Source organism: Equus przewalskii, chromosome 28, assembly GCF_037783145.1.
Source record: "Equus przewalskii isolate Varuska chromosome 28, EquPr2, whole genome shotgun sequence".
Classification (NCBI taxonomy): domain Eukaryota; kingdom Metazoa; phylum Chordata; class Mammalia; order Perissodactyla; family Equidae; genus Equus; species Equus przewalskii.
In genome coordinates this window covers 14,634,224-14,651,330 of record NC_091858.1, presented here as the reverse complement: position 1 = coordinate 14,651,330, position 17,107 = coordinate 14,634,224, and the positions used below count along the sequence as shown (strand labels likewise).

The 17,107-nt window shown below is 46.1% G+C and overlaps 1 protein-coding gene across 4 annotated transcripts in view; it reads right to left on the bottom strand.

Annotated features, from left to right (window-relative positions):
• The window catches only part of MFHAS1 (multifunctional ROCO family signaling regulator 1), a 95,001-nt gene that overhangs the window by 23,472 nt on the left and 54,422 nt on the right, over positions 1-17,107 (bottom strand). The window lies entirely within an intron of this gene.

The following is a 17,107-nucleotide window of genomic DNA, read 5'->3' as shown; positions in this document are numbered from 1 at the left end:
GGGACAGTTACAGGCAGAAGGAAAAAAAAAGGTCGCACTGTGGATCCTTCTGTGACTCACACAACAATCCTAACCTGTGAGGCGCTCCGACTCTCCTGACGATTAATGCAACGGACGCCAGGCCGGCCCCACACCGGGCACATGTGACTGACACCTTAGATTTTTTCTTTTATGGCAGGTGCTCCATCTGGAGCAAACAAGCTGGGCTTTTCCTCGTTTAGCCCAATTCTTGACAGAAGATGATTGTCCTAATGGTAATGTTTGCTTATAATTAAATAAAGCTTCTGTTTGTTGGTTCGAGGGACAGAAGGGGTGACTGAGTATCTTAGGTACGCTACGGCAAGAAGAGCTCATTTGGCCCAGGGGACCCCTCCCTGATGGCTAATCACTCAGGTCTCTTCCACATCAAAAATGTCATGACCTCAGCTTCCCTCCAAAGCACTGGGCAAAAGTTCAACCAAAGGAAGAAAAAAAAACGCTAACAATTCCTTTTCAAATCTCCACTTGAGTTTTGTCACTTTCCTCGAATTACAAGCTAATACTTCCCTTTAAACGTCTTTTCTTTTTTGTTTTTTTATTCACACACATCCAATCCTCTGTGCCATTCTTTCCGACCCCTTCCCTCACGCTTGGCTACTGAAATTCCCTTGCCTACAGCCTCCTGTCTCCAGCACCTGCTGTGACCCACAGCCCCATCCCCTCCCCTCGGGGCTGCTGTTCTTCAGAGACTCTTCCACCTGCTGAAAAGCCTCAGGGCCTCGGAATCTCCAGAGTCCAGAGGCATTTCCTTCCCGAGTGTTCATCACAGCACTGGGACGAGATGCCAGGTAGAAACTTCAGGAAGATTCCACTTTGAAGTGTAAGGCCCCAATAGACACAAAATAAATATTCCTGGGGGCCGGAATAAACATCCCGGGACAGCAGGTGAACCTGGCTCATGTGATATTTATTAAAAGGGAGGCAAAATTACTCCAGGGAGGTTGCAGGAAGCTGAGGCACCTACTGGGAAGGGCTTTGCTTTGGGTTCTAAAAGAGCGAACAATAGCAAAATAAAAGATTGTTCTACATCAAAGTTCTTTACACTTGCTGTCCTCAGCATCTTCATCAGTCCCAGATGAGCCCAGGTAATATTCATGTTGCGATAACACAAGAACAAGCGATCCAGTCTTTAGATTCTGTATGAGATTTCTCTAGAATGTCTAAAAGTGAACGACCCTTTATCCTAGAAACATAGAACCACGAAGACCACTTGAAGCTTAAATATGGTGGTTTTATGAGAAGAAAGCATTCATATTGATGGCAAGCACACTTTAAAAACTCACTACCCAGGAGAAGTGGGGTGGATGGGTCCAAAAAGGTGTAGACAAATTCATGCAAGTAAACCAATGATGGGACACACTGAGAAGGCAACGCTTCCAAGGTTGAGGTGACAGAGGACAGCCCCAAGACCTTCTACAACACTGTTCTCTTAGCAACGACAAAAGAAGTGAACGAATCAATCATTCACATTCAGCCCTCCATCTCTCTGCAGTTAATTGATCGGCTGCTCGCTCAGCCTAAGCTGCTCCATAATGGCCTTCTGTATAAGCACGTCCTTCAGAAAATGCACGTGAGGACTTACACCACCCTCTCCTCACTGACACCGTCTGACCCAAGTCACAGGGCCAGCCCGCCCAGTCTCTTCCCGCCATTCACTCCTTCCAGCTCGCCTCTCCTCAGACACGTGCGCCTGCCACTTGGCTCCATTTTCACGGCTAAGGGTTTATATAAATACAAATCGACCCAAGAAAGGAAAAATATTTCCCTTTTTCCTGCTCTGGATCCAGTTCCAGCAGACTTGGCAGAGGATTAGACATGCTTCACAGATCAAAGTGTGCTGGGGGAGGAGGCCAGGGGAGCAGAGCCACGGGCCTTCCCTCCCTCCCAGAGCAAGTCAGGATTATAAAAAGCCCACACGGCCGGCCGCCAGCCGGACTGAAGTGCTTTCAAAAGGTTCCTCTTTATTTGGATAGCCTGTCACCTACTTCTTACTGGAAACGGTTCCAGGTTCAGAGAAGTTGAGGCAGACAGCATAAAAGCATTCCGACTAGAACTGTCTCCCTCCCACATTCGTTTTCCTTTCAACTGAAAATGGGAGGGACTTTTATGACCTGAACAGAAATTTGAAACACTGGCCCAGCAGCCTTGTCAAAATCTACCTGGTTGTGAAGTACTGAGGGAGCCCTTTGAAGTCCTTAAGAATGATCAGAAACCAGATATTTGCTTCTCCTCTCCTAACAAGGAAGATGACAAGGATTTCTGCAAATTCGTTCTTCTCTGAGGAAGGGAGAAAGGCAGAGGAGTGAATGTGGGTTGGGACGGGGTGGGGGGAACCGAGGAGCCCCTGCAGGGGCCTGGGAGACAGAGAAATCCCACAGACTTAGAGTCAGACCCATGGAGCCTTCCGGCTGGAAGGAACCTTGAGCCCGTTCCACTTCCTTATTTTGCACACGAATAATATCTCCCACATGCATAAACAAACACTACAGGGGAACTCTTTCCAGCTCGGATCCTCTCCCAACATGAGCTTTCCTTTATCTACTTCCCCTCCCCAAGTTCCATTTCCAGAAGGTCCAGCCTGGACTTGAGGCCACTCTAAACAAACAAAAAGCATCTATGATGACCTGAAAAACCTTAAATTGCACGAACCATCGAAACCAAGCACTCTATAGCCATGCCAACGTCTTAAAAAGTTGTAACTGAGGACAAGAAGGAATTCTCTATATTTCATTGCCCCTCCCCCTGCAGGCAGATGCAGCTGGCTTCCAAAATGGAGCCCCAATGCAGACAAAGGAAAGACCGTAATCAGAACAGCATTAAAGCCAGTATAGGATCGCCAAAGAGGACTGGCATCGTCAGAGGAGAGGGCAGCGCCATGGAGAAGCCACTTCTGGGGGCAGCTCGGTCTAGAGGGAAAGCCCCACTCAACTGGGCCACTTGCCTTGCCATGGCCTCAGTTTACCTCCAGTCCTGAGCTCTTGCTTGAATATCAGACCAAGATCCAACTACCATTACTACTTGGATACTGATTGTCCAAAATCAAACTCTTGATTCCCCCTAGTCCCACCTCCTGAAAGTTACTCCTTTCCCAGGCTCCCCTATATGCGTAAATTTCCACTATGTTCTTCCAGTTACTTTGGACAAAAAACAGAGTCATTTTTCCCTTGCTTTTTCTCGCACGCTGCACACTGAATGCCTCAGCACCTTCTTTTCCTCTACTTTCAAACCCGTCCAGCATCTGACCGCTTCACCAGCTCCCCAGTCCAGCCACCAAGAACCTGGACGTCTGCGGTGGTACCTAGCTGGTCTCCTTGCCCTTACAGTCTGTCTCCCCCGGAAGCCAGGTGGATTGTTTTAGAATGCAGATCAGATCATGTTACTCCTCTGCTCAGCAACCTCCATGGCCTCCTCTGTCACCCAGAACAAAACCCTAAGTCCTCACAAGGGTCTAGGGGCCCTATGTGATCTGTTCCCATCGACCTCCTACCCCTAAGCACTCCCTCATTCTGCTCGAGCCTCACTGGCCTCCTTGCAGAGCACACTCCTACTCCAGGACCCTGTCCTAACCACTCAGCCTCCCAGCCCCACCACCGTCCCCCATACACATTTCACTCAGGTCTCTGCTCAGCCATCACCGCCTCAAACAAAACTTCCCTGACCACCTTGTACAACACGGCATCCTCACCTCCCGGTCACTCCACATCCCACTGCCCGCTCTACTGCTCTTCATACTTATGTCTGTCTGACATATATGGGTTCATGGTGTGTCGCCTCTACTAGAATGTCAGCTCCACAAACATGGGGATTTCCCCTATTCACTGTTGGATCCCAAGCATCCAGCACAATGCCTGGCGCACAGCACGCCCTAGATATATGGTGAATAACTGAATCAATGAACTGATGAATCCGTAAATTAAGGGCATATACGAGGCAGCCATTTAAGTTTCCTCAAGTCTGGGGTTCCAAATCTTACACTGGTGTGGAGCAGGCAGGCCATTAGGGCCGAAGTCTACACTCTCTTCTTCCAAAGGGGACACATGTCCAGCTAGGGTAGGTTTCCAAACTTCCCTGCACAGCGCTGCCTCCTCCACACCCCAGGCCAGGCGCAAAAGCCGGAAGTGCTCCAGGAAGCCACCTGCTTTTCTGTCTTACTTGATTTTTGCATCTTTTGCAAACTAGAGAGAAAGTACACCAAAGTCAAGATCCATTTGGGGAGGTTCTAAAGCCAACATCTTGAAATGTTTTCGAAACTTTGAGGATTACGTGACTCCAAGACTCCTTAGGGAAACCCCTAAGTGTAGCTAAAAATGCTATTTTCTGAACTGTAGCTGAAAACGGCTTATTTTGAGAGTGGTGGAGGTGGGGGAAGTAGAGGTACCATAAATTCTTCAGTGCTGGGTGTGGGGTAGGAGGAGAGCACAGCTGAAACAAGAGCTTAGCCCCTGTCCTTTTCCCGTCTCAGATAGTCGGCTCCCACTCATGAGCTGCTCAGCACCCCGCTCGGCTGCCCAGGGAGCCCTCTGCAGCTCTCTCTCCTCTCCAGGCCTCAGTCCTGCAAACTCTCGTCACCCTGGTCTCCTTAATTCAGAGCGTCTGCTGGACTCTGCCTCAGTTTCCCCTCTCTGCACCACAGCCTGGACTCTCATGGCACTAAGCTGGGGCAATTATGGGGCTCACCTCAGTCATTTCCTATAGCCCAGGATCATTGTTGCCTGATGCACAGGGTCTTGAAAAAAATCATTATTTTGTATATTTTGCTTGTCTTTTTTTTTTTCAGGTGCAAGAGGAAATACAGTATCTGGTACTCTATTTTAGCTGAAAGTGGAAGTATGGATAAAAATTTTGAAGTACCTTTGATACTGTGAATAAACTAGTTTCTTTCTAAATGGTAAGCCCTTCATCAAAGTTAAAAATTTATGCTTTTCCAAAGACAGTGAATGAAAAGACAAGACACAAACTGGGAGGAAATATTTGCAAGGCATATATCTGATAAAGGACTTGTATCCAGAATATATAAAGAACTCTCAAAATTCAATAAGAAGAAAATAAACAACCCAATTTAAAAAATGGGCAAAAGTCTGAAAAGACATTTCAGCAAAGAAGGTAAATAAGCACACGAAAAGATGCTCAATGTCATCAGGCATCAGGGAAATGCAAACAAAATCAAAATGAGACATCACTTCACACCCGTTAGGCTGTCTAAATGAAAAAGGTTGACCATACCAAGTGTTATAGTGAGGATGTGGAGGAACTGGAACTCTCATACACCACTGGTGGCATTTCTTGAGAAGTTGAAACATACATCTACCATGTGATCCAGCTATTTAGTCCTAGAAATTTACTGCCCCAAAAAGAAAGCGTAAATCCATGCAAAGACTTATGAATGTTCACAGCAGCTTTGTGTGAAGTAGCCAAAAACTAGAAGCAACCCACATGTCCACTAAAAGGTGAGCAGGTAACAAATTGTGGTATATCCATACAATGGAATACTACTCAGCAATAAAAGAGGAATGAACCATGGATATATACAACATAGATGAATCTGAAAATAACCATGCTGAGTAAATGAAGTCAGACCAAAAAAGAGTACATACTGTATGATTCCGTTGTATGATTCCAATGAAAATGCAGAATAATTTATAGTGACAGAAAGCAGATCAGTGGCTGCCTGGGGTGGGAGGCGGGGGACAGGAAGGGACAGGTATGAATAAGAAGAAACTCCTGAGGGAGATGGATTTGTTCATTATCTTGACTGTGGTGATGGTTTTATGGGTATTATATAAGTTACAACTTATTAAATTGTACACTTTTAAATTGCATATTTTACTGTATGCCAATCATACCTCAACTGTATCTCAATTATATATCAATTAAAAACAAAACCCTATAGTTAACCAAAAACCTGAACTAAGAAACACCCGTTGGTGTTACAACATGACCATCCTCCCCAAGAAAATGAAATGCTTGACAGATCTCGGGAAGAACAAATTTCACTTACCACATCCCATGCGTTTCAAGCTAAAAAATCAGGGAATCTCATTGAGCAAATCCATAGAAAGCGGAAATGCCGTAGAAGCATCTATCTTTTTGCTGAGATTCCTTTTCCAGCTTATATTTATGATTATTTCATTTGTGCCTCACTGTGATATTTGTAAAAGGAAAAGTATATTCTATTAGAAATGAAACTCAAGCTGAAGCTATACTCAATCATGTAGAAAGTTCTCATAGTAATAGTGGTGGATACTATCTAATACCTAATAATAATTGGTAGGTGACACTACCTACCAATGGCTATTAAATTAGTAGGTCAAAGTAGTCAAAGATAACTGATGGTTATAAACTTTCTTTTTTTTTTTTTTCTTTTTTAAACGTTTTGCTTTTGTTTTAAATTTTTTTCCTTTTTTTTTTTTCCTCCCCAAAGCCCCCCAGTACATAGTTGTATATTCTTCATTGTGGGTCCTTCTAGTTGTGGCACGTGGGATGCTCCCTCAGCATGGCTTGATGAGCAGTGCCGTGTCCGCGCCCAGGATTCGAACCAACGAAACACTGGGCCGCCTGCAGCAGAGCGCACGAACTTAACCACTCGGCCACGGGGCCAGCCCCGGTTATAAACTTTCAAGGAGTAGCAGTGATATGGAAACACACCAAGGACTGCTGCTGAAGGACCAGACACGCAAGAACTGACACGTATGGTAACACAAGTCAAGAGAAACACACTCCCACACACTTCTCATCAACTAGAGATGTGTACCCTGGCTTGATTCCCCTCTTCCTCTTCCACCACAGAGAATTACTCTCTGCCTATCTCAAGGTTAAGAATATTATAACTTAGAAGTGAGACATAAGTTTTAGTTCACCCAACATTATCCCACCAGACCTCCAGGAGAAGACAAGGCTAAAGATAAGAAGAGATGAGGACACACTCCTTTCAGTCTTGAAGCACAGTTATTTGGTGGCCAAATCACAGAATTAGCTCCAAAGAATGCCATTTTCTCTCCACCTAGACTGGAAATGACACCAATTTTGATAAAATGAACAGAAAAGGGAATAGCTACCATCATAATCTCTATCAGTTATGAGGAAATTTACCCTGGTTTTTATGGGAGGAAAAATCTCCTTATTTCTTGAGCTGAGAAATTACACCAAATTATATCCAAGCTTTTTAACTGAAGCCCATTTGCATCAGAGGTCATTAGTCTAATAAGGCCATTTGAAACAAAAATTAGAGGCAGCTGACAACCTATAAACATTTGACTCAAAATAATAAATGGCCCCATCGGTCTTAGCAACGATGCTCTTAACAATTCCGCCTAAGCAAGGCCTCTATAGCCCTGTATCCTTGGTCCCAGCCCCCAGCCCTGCTGCAGCCACACTCCTGAACCCTGTTCCCAGCCCACAGATGTGGGCGCTCTTGCCTCTCCTATCTTCCTCCCCTCAGTGGCTCCAGCCTTCATCCAGCCATACACCCTTATCTATGCATTCCACTACGGGCTGAGAGTGCCCAGACATGATGGCCACCAGTACTCTTTTCAGAACACTGTAGGTTATGTGGGCTTTGTGGTTCGGCCTGGAAGCCAAATCAGCATTCAGAGCATCATTGCTTCAGGCCTGTGTCTTCTCCTTTAGAATTAGAAAAAAAAAAATTTTGGAACACAGCCCTTTGTGGGTTAAGGACAATCCATATAATCCAACAGCAAACCTTCTCTTTACATCCCACAAACATATTATAAGAGACTTTGGAGGCACAAGCAATGTCACACTCATAGGCCAATGCTAGGTGACATCAGTCTCCTGTAACTCATTGCTCAATGCATCCCCAGATTTGCCACAATGCAAGAGCTACAGAGACTTCTAATTTTCTGAAAAGAGAGAGAAGGATCAAACTTTCTGACCAAGTCTGAAAGCTGGCCCTGCCGCTTATCCACTATGTGACCTTAGGGAAGTTACATAGCCTCTCTGAGCCTCTTTTTTTCTCATCTGTGAACTGTGGATAATAAATGCCAAATATATACCGCTGAGGAGTGCTGCAAGAATTAAATGATGGGGCCAGCCCCATGGCCAAGTGGTTAAGTTCATGTGCTTCACTCTGGCAGCCCAGGGTTTCACGAGTTTGGATCCTGGGTGCGGATACGGCACCGCTCATCAGGCCACGCAGAGGGGGTGTCCCAAACAGCGCAACCAGAGGCACTCACAACTAAAATATGCAACTATGTACTGGGGGGCTTTAGGAAGGAGAAAAAAAAAAGGAAGATTGGCAACAGTTGTTAGCTCAGGTGCCAATCTTTAAAAAAAGAATTAAATGATATTTGCGATTGATCTATGCCTACAGCTGGCCCACAAGAGCAGCCCAATGAATGTTTATTTCTTACTCACATGCTTATTAATCTGAAACCTAAGGTTTCAACAAAAATAACTTCTGGAAAGAGAAGTGCCTATGAGAAGAGCGATCAAAAAGGCGTGGACTTTGCTATGGCCTCCTCAACAAGCCGCATCGCCACTCCTGTGCTCTATTCCACCTCCCCGCCAGCACCTGCTCTGTAAAGGAGAGCTAGCTCTTGCATCCATTGCTGAAGGAGGTGTAAATTTGTTCCTGCACTTTGGAGAGAAATTTGGCAACGCCACTCCAAGATATTTATTCTATGGAAAAACCTACAAATGTCAAAGGCAAGTATTTACTTCACTATTGTTTCTAAGGTCAAAGACCGAAAACAACTCCAATCCCCATCGCTAGAAGCCAGCTTACACAGTGGAATATCATACGGCCAACAGAAAAAGAACCAGGCAGCTCTATGTGGATCAACATGTCCAGTAGATATTTTTAACTTAAAAGAAAAAAGACACAAAGCAGTGTTTATATTATGCTATCGTTTTTTTCCAGGGGAACTCTCTCTTCCCCTATTTATACATTCAAACGTATATTTGTAAAACATAGAGCAGTGCTGCCAGGACACCCAGGAATCCCCCTCCAGGAGACGAAATGGATGGCGGACAGGAGAGGAGACCTCTTCCCCATAGAGCCTTTTGTACCATTTACATAGACAACGTATTAAACACAAAACTTAAAATAACCTACCCCAGTGTCAATTTAATTTTTCTTCCTTTTCTCTCCCTAGAAAAATCTCTTGCGTTTTTAATCTTACTTTAATTTTTTAAATTCTAAAAATAACACGTGCTGGTTTTAAATAAGTTACTATGAATATAAAATGCATGAAGAAGAAGGTATAGTCATTTTCCCCCCTCCCCCAAGTCCTCCTGGGTTGGACTGCTGTGTGCGCTTTCCGACCTGTCCCCTTGCTCAGATGCACTGACAAAGCGTACATACACACCAGGGGGGTTTTGGGGCTGATTTCTTTTCTACCAGGCAGGACCATCCCATAAGCATAAGTGCAATGTTCTTTTCTTTCATCTGACAGCATATTATCTCACGGTTATGTTAGAGGGAGAGATGTATTTGTTCCCACTTTCTTTTTTATTTTTTAAATGTATGTTTTTGTTTTTGTTTTGGTGAGGAAGATTAGCCCTGACCTAATATCTGTTTCCAATCTTCCTCTTTTTTTTTCTCTCTTTTCTTCTCCCCAAAGCCCCAGTATACAGTTGTATCTCCTAGTTATTAGTCCTTCTAGTTCTTCTATGTGGGATGCCGCCACAGCCTGGCTTGATGAGCAGTGTGTAGGTTCGCCCCCAGGATCCAAACTGGGGAACCCTGAGCCACCAAGTCAGAGCAAGTGAACTTAACCACTTGGTCACAGGGCCAGCCCCTATTCTCAGTTTCTTTATTCATCTAATCTCAATGTCTTTCTCTTCCCTGCCCCTGCCCCGCCCACCGTCACGCAATTTTACATAAATGGACTCAGAGCACATAGTCACTTTTTAAATGGGATCCTTCTGTTTGTTTGGTTTTGCTGCCCGCCTCCCACCCCACTTCCTAAACAATCTCAGTCCCCCCGGAGGGTGGGTCCAGTGCCCACATCCCTACCCTGCGTTCCTTCCTGAGCCGTCCTGCTGGGGCTGCTGCTCTCAGAGCATCTCCGAGTCAAGTGCCCTGGGGCCAACTGCAGGCAGCTGGCCAGTCAGTGACTCAATCGTGGGCTCTGGCCAAGTGTGAAGTGTGATTCCAGACTCAAGCCGAGGTGCCATTTGCATCATGGGATTAAATGATCTAAAAGGAGAAGCTACTCGAAGCTTTTCACAAACCCAAATCACGTACCTGATTAAGAAAAAATAGCACAAGTGCCAGGAAAAAGCTGTTCAGCAAGTAAAGGTCTCTAGCTGGGGCATCCTTCCCCACCCCTCTTCCTTTAAAAGCCAACATAGAGGAGAGAGCACTGAGTCCCAAGGGCATGTGGGTCTCAGTTACACAGACATCCCCGCTGGCCGCCCACAGGGTCCCAGGCCACTCCCCGCCTGGCCTTGGGTGTGACAGGGAGCAGCTGCCAGATGGAGCTGGAATGAACTGCGGGGGATTAGCGGCTTGTGCAAAGCTTACGGATGCCTCAGAGGCCCGTGGCAGGAGGTCACAGAACGGGGAGGAGGGAGTGGAAATGGAAGGGCACTTGCCACTGAGCCTTCCTCCAGCCTGCACTGCTTGGTTCCCAGACTTCATCACGGCCGATTGCACGGAAGGCGAGGAAGATTTACAACCTCTGTTCACAAGGAGGCGAGGGCAGAAACGATCACCTCCCTCCCAGAGACGCCTACAATTCTATGTCCACGCAAAGTCTTTACGGACGCCGGGGGTTATGGAAACACGAGTCAGTCACCACTGATTAGTCCAAATTTGATTTATGCCAGAGCTCCACATTTTCTCTCAAAGGGATGGAGGGGCCTTTAGAAATCCCAAAAACCGGCTAGCCGTGTTTAAACCTTACTTTGGTGCTTCCACAAGGACTTGACCTAGATCAAAGAAATCCTCCTCAGGCCCCAAGCGGAGCTGTTAGTAGATACCTCGCGCGAGGTTTTCATAAAATCCCACTGAGATCAAGCCCAGACTGACAGCCCAGGTGCCTTAATATGCTCTCATCTTTTTCCAAACACGTGCAGAAGAGAGATGGGTCTACTCAGCAGTAGAGCATTTTGGCGTATTAGGAATGCAGTGATCACCTTCAGAAAAGCTCAGAATGAGAAGGAAGATGGTGAGGACGGCCTTCGGAGGCTGGCTCCTAGCTGGACCAACTCCTTGCCGTGGGTCCCTGGGCAAATGGTTTTAAGGGCGCTAAGCCTGAGTTTCCGCATCCCTATGAGGATACCGCCTACCCCACAGGGTTGTTGTGAGCCCTGAATGAGACGACACACACAAGTTTGGCTAACCCAGACCTCCTGAGGCCCCCAGGACCCTGGCCTCAGGACTAGATCAGGGCTGGTCACCTGGCCACGGGCACCCAATTCCAAAGTGTGGCTGCAACACGCATGCAGCCTGGTGAGAAAACTGCAGTAGGCGGATCAGAGGGCTCCCTGGGGAAGTGGAAATTGGGATGAGGGACAGAATTAGTCTGTGGGGGTGACCGAAGCAGAGAGAGGCTGGGGCGGTCATGTGGATCACGCACGAGCTGCAGAGAAAGCTGGTCTGAGGGGACAGAGAAAAATGGAGCAAGTCCTTAGGGAGAGACAGAGATGGCACTGAGAGGTGACCACACCTGAAGCGGAGGAAGACAAGACGTAAGGGGGACCAAAATGGCACTGAAGTGGGGACATGGGACCAGGAGGCAGGGGATGGGGGACCAAGTCAGGGGAACGGAGATGGAAGGCAGGTGGACTGACAAATAGAATGATAGACAGGACAGGAGGTACCAACAGACTTGGCGGGGAGGTGGGGGCTGGGGGAGGGAGGAGAGGTGACATCAGACAGAGGACCTGGAACAGGGGACACAGAGAGCGACCGGGACCGAGCGACAGAGAGACACAGACTGTCCCAAGTTCCAATCCACATGCAGAAGGCCTGGCCTTGTTTCCTTTCCTCAGATTCTGGGGATCGCTCTACTCTTGCCACATCCTGCTTTTCCCCCTTAATTTAGTTCAGGAGCTTTAACTAGGACATAATAACTAATAAACCACTTTTATTGAGAGTATCCATTTTTTTTCATTAAGTCTAAGTTATTATTTGCAACTTATTATGTAGCTCTAATAAGTTATTATAAAAGTACCTTTTAAAACTTTGGCTTTAAAATTAACAGTATATTTCTCTGTATCTAGAAAAATGTTCCACAAGGGCTCCAGTGAGCATTCCTGCCAGAAGGACAAGGGCAAGGAGCTAGACAGAGGCCTGGGTTCAGACCCCGGCGCTGCACTGACCCTGTGTAAGTCCCCCCCAAACCCTGACTCCTCTGGGCCCCAAGCCCTCAGCTGCAAAAGGAAGAAGCCGACCTGGTTTATCTCCAGGGTCTGTTCAGCTTAAAACAGACTGTTCCGGCTTAAAATACTGTGGAAATGTATTTTCTACTGAATTCTCTAGGCTTCTCAAGTTAAACTGCTCGCAAATTTAGCATGAAGTGGAACAATCTCTTAAATAGGCCAACAAACGTGTCCTGGGCTCTCCCCAGCCACCCTCCCACTGCTTCCCCTATTCCCCATCCTCATGTCGTGATACAAGGTACCGAACCCCACTGGCACCAAGGAGAGTTACCTGCGAGCTGAGTCCCACACTTAGCCCAGAGAACAGTCGAGGCGGAAAAAAGACAAGATACGGCCAATGAAGCCCTCCACTTAGAGACACGTGTCTCCCTGTGCTTCGAAGAACTCAGCCACATGGAGCACAACGTGCCTGTTACTCTGTTCTCTATCATGGCAAATTTCCCTAAAGTGAAAAAACAATGGTAGGGGCCGGCCTGGTGGGGCAGCAGTTAAGTGCACACGTCCCGCTTCACGGCCCGGGGTTTGCAGGTTCGGATCCCAGGTGGGGACATGGCACTGCTTGGCAAGCCAGGCTGTGGTAGGCATCCTACATATAAAGTAGAGGAAGATGGGCACGGATGTTAGCTCAGGGCCAGTCTTCCTCAGCAAAAAAAGAAAAACAAAAAAAAGAGGAGCATTGGCGGCAGATGTTAGCTCAGGGCTAATCTTCCTCAAAAAACCAAAAAAAAAAAAACAATGGTAAATCATACAAAAAGAGGTGAGAGTTACTTTTCCATATAAATAAAAGTGCCTTCCAGGAGCTCACAGCTACATGCCCTTTAGCCAGACCTAAATATTTCCATCTCTGTGGCTCTCGGCTCTGCCACCAGTCTGTCCGCAAGGTGGACACGTGGACCAGCAAGGCAGCCCCACCCCACCCATGCTCAATGCTTCCGTGAGAAGAAACTGGTAAACCTCACAAATGAGGCCTCCCTCTTAGGGGCTCAGCAGGGAGCAGAAAGCCCCGAGGCCAACCTCTGACCTTCAGTCAAGTGAACACCTGCTGGAAAAGCAGGCCTGGGTCCCTGCAGTCCTTAACCACTGCAGCACAGAAAATGGGCCCTGGTTGGCCCCAGAAAAGATGGAGTGTCCCTTAAAATGGAACATGGCAGGTCATTTCAGAGTCCTCTGACCCTGGCCAAGGCCCGGCTCAGAGACAGTGCAGGGCTGGAGAAGGTGTGCAGACCCCAGGGGCTGGGGCTGAGCGCCTGGAGGGCAAAGGCAGTTTCTCTCTCTCTCTCTCTCACAAGCACGTGTGCACCCCTCCCCTCCTCCATCAGAAGTGGAATATAATTCTTGCCAAATACATATAATAAGGTAAAACTCTTATAAGAGGATGCTGCTCTCAACTCTCCCCAGGTGCACAGGGGCAAACCATCTCCAAAAGGCAAAATCCTTTGTGGTGAAGATGGATTTAGCAGTCAGAGGCCAGGCGAGCAAGGGAGAGCATCCATAGGTCCTGAAGTTCAAAGAAAGAAAAGGGATGAGAGAAGAGGTGAGCAAGCTGGAGTCAGGGCTCCAAGGAACGTGGGAATGAGGCGGGCGCGGAGTGAGGTGCTGGCCACACAGTAACAGACATTCGCTTCTTCCTGCCAGAGATCCAGATCTCCCCCACAAACGTTTACAGGGTCAGAGGACCGCACTAGTTTGCTAGGGTTGGCGTAACGAAGTCCCACAGACTGGGCAGCTTAAAGAACGGAAACTGATTTCCTCACACACTGGAGGCTAGACCTCTGAGATCAAGTGTGAACAGGATGGTTTCTTCAGAGGCCTCTGCTTGGCTTGTGGACGGCCGTCTGCTCCCCGTGTCGTCACGTGGTCCTCCCTCTGTGCACGTCAGTGTCCAAACCTCCTCTTCTTATAAGGACGCCAGTCATATTGCATTAGGGCCCACCCTAACGACCTCAGTTAAGCATCTCTTTAAAGACCCTCTCTCCAAATACAGTCACATTCTGAGGTACTAGGGGTCAGGACCTCAACATACGAATTTTGGGGAGACACAGTTCAGCCTATAACAAAGACTTAAATAAGAGTCTCTCCAAAATGCGAGCTTTCATTTGTGACTGAGGGAGCTGACTCAATCCTCCTCTTTGGTTCCTGGAGACTGCGCAATTAACCAGAGGAGGCTCAGACCTAGAGGGAGTCCAAGATATTAGCTAATCTAACCTCTCATCTCACAGCTGAGGCTGCAGCCACAGGCTCTGAATAACTGGCTGGACAGCTGTACCCAAGCGGTTCCGATAATGGATGGATGTCAACTTCTCTCCCTTAAAGTTAGCACATATTCACTGTTAAAAAAAAATCTCAGCAGGAAAGAATAATATAAAGTGAAAAATAAATGTCCCTCTTCCTCCTGACTGCCAGTCCATTCCAGAGTGGAATACTGTTATCCATTCCTCAGGCATCTTCCAGAAATACTGTATGAAACACAAATGTATGTATGTATGTGTATGTGTGTGTGTGTGTGTGTGTGTGGCACAGACATCTAGTCTTCTACTCAATATTCCCCCTCCTTTTGGTCCATACTCACAGAACCCTGGATCGTGTGTGAGGGAAGAATGTGTACCAAACTAAAATCCCTTCCTTCATTGATGCTGTCGAAGGTCTAGTGAGCCAAGGGACAGTTCTCGCCAATGAAATGTAAACAGAAGTCTGCTGGGGATTTCCGGAAATGTTTTGCCTTTCATGACACAGGAGCCATCCCGTCTTCCTACTTTTCTCCTAATATCCTTCTCCACCTGGAAATGCAGACGTGAGGTCCGGTAGAGTGCAGCCATCTTGCAACAACAAAGGAAAACATATGAGGACAGGGGTGCACAGAATAAGGAATGCAGAGCAGAATGATGGAGCGTGCCCAAGGCACAGATGGCACAGACAGGACCCAGGAGCAATCCTGCCCTGCCCACCTGTGCAGACTTCTCATCACATAAGGTAAATACATCTGTTCAGGCTGTTTGTTATTTGTAGCCAATACCTTCCTGACTGATACACTGTATCTTTTTTATAAAACACAGATATCATCAGACTATACACACTGATTTGTTTTTTCATTTAATATCTTGAATCTCTCACAATCGAGAATTGTGACATTTTTAATCACTGCATAGCGTTCCACTGCATGTCTAGTAATGAATATACAGTTTGCTTTCATTTTTTCCTGTTACAAACACTGCTACAACAAATATCTGTGTAGCAGATTTTTGTGCACTTGCTGGAAAATATTTACAGGGTCAGTGGCAGAATTACTCAGTTTAAGGATAGGTACCTTCTAAATTTGGATAATGTACAAATATTCTTCAAAAACACTCATCAACTACATATGTGTGCCTATTTCCTCATACTTTCACTAATAATGGGTACTATCAAACTTCATCATGGTCAATATATAGGTAAAAAAATGGTATCTTGTTGTTTTAATTTGAATTTTTAAATGGAGTGAAGTTTAATATGTTTTAATATGCTTATTTCTATCAATGAATATTGGTTCAACTACCCAGCTGTCCTTTTTCTTACTGACTTTTAAGAATTCTTTCTATATGAAAGGAATTAGCCCTCTGATACACACGCCACAAATATTTTTCCCAGTACTTTATTTGTCATTTGACTTCATTTATGGAATTTTTGCCAAACAGAACATCTTAATTTTCACATGAAATTTTCCTTCTTGGAAAGTTAGTCTTTCCCTTTATAACTTCTAACTTTTGTGACGTGCTTAAGAAAAAAAAAAAGTCTTCTATCTCCACTCCAAGATATATTTAAAATTTACTCATGTTTCTTCTAATAATCTTTACAATTTCATTATTAAGTTTAAATCGTTGAGCCATCTGTAATTTACTTCTATCTATTTTATTTAAAGAATGAAGAGGGATTTCAGCTGTCTTTTTTTCCAACAGGTATCCAGTTGTCCTAAACACCATTTAGCGACGAGTTTATTTCCCCCACTGACTCATAATGCCACCTTTTCACATCTGCAGGCCGAGTGTGAAGCAGCCCACAGCTGACAGGACTCTGACTCAGGTCCTAGCCTCATGGACGTCTCAGTCAACGATGTGGATGAAAATAAACAAGAGAGCTGATAAATCATTTGGTTGGCTTACAACCAAGAGAATGAATTAAGAGGATGAAACCAGAGATTTAAAAAAAAAAATCTCAAAAGGCTGGAGCAAAAGGAAATGGGTAACAAGATGTCTAATAGGAAAGCAGTTACGACATAGAGGCAGATGCAGTGAAATCAAAGCATCGAATACAGAATGGGAAACGAGACGGAAGCACAGACATGTCAAATCGTCTTTGGAATTTCATGAGCGGCTTTGATTTAAGGCTGTCAAAAAGCTGAAGTGACCTTAGACTGCCTTCAAAGAAGCAAGCCCATATCTTACGCTAGACCACTTCAACAGACAGGAGAGACGAGCCCACGGCCCTGTGGCTCAGGTATCCCACAGTTCCTGGAACATTTACTTCTGTTCTGGACACTGTCCTTTCAGGAGAATATTGACTACATCATTTCCGTGAGGAAGAGAGCAAAAGATAAAGGCATTTAAAACAATGTCACATGGAGAAGGAACGACTTGAGACGTCCATTGTTCACTGCCCCAGTAGACAGTGAAACTCTGGGAGGGGCGAGGCCCAGGCCGCCTTTAGCTGTGTATCTCCCAAACCCGGCACAGTCTCTGAAAGTAAC